Source organism: Tupaia chinensis, unplaced genomic scaffold (genome assembly GCF_000334495.1).
Source record: "Tupaia chinensis unplaced genomic scaffold, TupChi_1.0 Scaffold143574_1, whole genome shotgun sequence".
NCBI classification, from domain to species: domain Eukaryota; kingdom Metazoa; phylum Chordata; class Mammalia; order Scandentia; family Tupaiidae; genus Tupaia; species Tupaia belangeri.
In genome coordinates, this window is record NW_006203419.1 from 1965403 (window position 1) to 1967977 (window position 2575).

Sequence of the window (2575 nt, forward strand, 5' to 3'; positions counted from 1 at the left end):
CTGAAACTCATACCACGGTCGACTACTTGGGAGTCCAGTGACATAGCCATTACGCTAACTGCTGGTCCCTAAACCATAAACTCTTTTAACATGGAAGATGTAATAATAAACCAAATATGCCATATGTGCAAAATAAAAGAGAGAAGAAAGAAAGGGAAAGAAAAGAAAGAGAAAGAAAGAGAGGGAGAAAGAAAGAAAAAGAAAGAGAAGAAAAGCCGCCAGGTCTGGGACTCGAACTACAGTCAGCTCTGTGGGAGTCCAGCGCCTTAACCACCACACCTCTTGCCTGCCCCCCAAGGGGTGATTTCTCTCACTTTCTCTCTTGCTCTCTGGCGACTGCAAATGCCCTATAAGAGAACTAAACAAAACAAACAAAAAACATGTTAACCTCAGCCCAGCCATGGCAGCAGCAGCACACACTACTCAGCAGGCTGAGGCCACACGAGAGACCCGGTCTGGTTCCCAGCCCACCCTAAAAAGCCATCCTGACAGTTGTCCCAGCTGCTTGGGAAGCTGAGGCAAGAGGACTACGATCTCATGGCCAGCATGGGCAATATAGTGACGTGCTGTCTGAGTCAGGCGTGGTGGCACATGCCAGTGGTCCCAGCTACTTGGAAGGCTGAGGCAGGGGTATTTGCAACACAGACAGATGCTGTGAAATAATAAAACAAAACAGGGCCAGCCTGTGGCATAGTGCTTACCAGAGCTGGATCATATATGGCCAACCATGTGGTTCGAATCCCTACAGCACACCAGGTGCACATGCCTTCATGCCCCAAATCCAAAAAGGCACAACCACCGTGCCTCATGGGGGGGGGGGTGCTTTCTTGCTCTCCAGCCCCCCTCTCACTCCAGCAAGTGCACATACACTCTGGCAAATTAAAAAAACAAAACAAGAGGCCAGGAGGTGACATCATGATTAAGGCACTGGACTCCTACATGGCCAACCACAGCTTGAGTCCTGAACCCAGCAGCTTAAAATGCATGCCAGGCATGTGTGTATGCATGCATAAAATCCCAAGAGGAAAATGGAGGACGAAGGATTGTGGCGTGGCCATCCCCATGGGTGTGTGTGTGTGTGTGTGTGTGTGTGTGTGTGATTTCTTGCTTTCTCTCTCTCTGTCTCTCTCTGTGTCTTTGGCAAGCGCACATGTCCTATAGCAAAAATCTCTCTTAAAACAAGGCACTCATACCCATTTAGAATGGTTTGGATCTTTTTTTTTTTTTGGAGAGGTTTTTGCTGTAGGGCATGTGCGCTCGCCAGACAGACTGAGAGAGACATAGAGACAGAAAGTGAGAAATCACCCCCCAGGGGGGATAGTCACGCCGCAATCATTCTCCTCCATTCTCCTCTCGGGATCTTGGGCATGCACGCACACGCACCCGGCATGAGTTTTAAGCCACCGGGTCCAGGACGCGAACCGCGGTCGGCTACATGGGAGTCCAGCGACATAGCCATTACACTAACTGCTGGTTCCCTAGAATGGTTTGAATCTTTTAAAAATTATAACATTGATTGTTTCTCAGCCTTTTGGCTAAGATCCAGTGTGGTATCTGTCCTTATCAGTTTAATATCTGATACATCCTCTATCTGAGGACAATATTTAAAAAAAAATATGAAAGAAAAAAATATATATAACATAAAAATGGCTTCAAAAAGAGCTTAGATCATCCTGGCTAAAGGAGCAGAGGAAATGGAGACCGCCATCCCTGTAGATGTCATGAGGCGAGCTGGGATTAAGGTCACCGTTGCTGGCCTGGCTGGAAAAGACCCAGTGCAGGGTAGTCTGATGTTGTCATTTGTCCTGATGCCAGTCTTGAAGATACAAAAAAGAGGGACGCTATGACGAGGTGGTTCTACCAGGAGGTAATCGGGGTGCACAGAATTTATCTGAGTCCACTGCCGTGAAAGAGATCCTGAAGGAGCAGGAAAAGCGGAAGGGCCTCCTAGCCACCATCTGTGCAGGGCCTACTGCCCTGTTGGCTCCTGAAATAGGCTTCAGAAACAAAGTTACAACACAGCCACTTGCTGAAGACAAAATGATGAATGGAAATCGTTACAGTTACTGGGGGAATCATGTGAAAAAAACGATGGTCTGATTCTTACAAGCCTTGGTCCTGGGACCAGGTCTGAATTTGCTCTGGCGATTGTTGAGGTGCTGAGTGGCAAGAAGGTGGCTGACCAAGTGAAGGCTCCACTTGTTCTTAAAGATTAGAGCAGGAGAAGGTGCCCATGAGTTGGAGGAACAAACTGATTGTGATCCATTCTCACTGCATTCACATTCATCAAGTGACTGGCTAATGTGCCCCGAAGTCCTCACTGGTGCTTGTGTAGTTGTGAAGTCACAACGCTTAGCCTATGAGTTGTGTCTGTACATTTCTGAACCTTAATAGCAGAATAAACAGGGCATTTAGCAAAATAAATAAATAAATAAATATAACACTACACACACACATGCCGCAAAAAATGTTAATCTCATCTCAAGACACTGTCACTAAAAACTCAGAATGCTTGACCAAATATCTGGACAGCCTGTGGCCCAGTCACTTGACACATAAAATTAATTGCCACAGA

The 2575-nt window shown here is 46.8% G+C and overlaps 2 pseudogenes; both read left to right on the plus strand.

Moving 5' to 3' along the window:
• The first annotated feature begins 1515 nt into the window (after positions 1-1515).
• LOC114005218 (uncharacterized) lies at positions 1516-1635 on the plus strand (annotated as a pseudogene).
• Positions 1636-1646: 11 nt separating this feature from the next.
• On the plus strand, positions 1647-2216 carry LOC102472513 (protein/nucleic acid deglycase DJ-1 pseudogene; annotated as a pseudogene).
• The last annotated feature ends 359 nt before the right edge of the window (positions 2217-2575 follow it).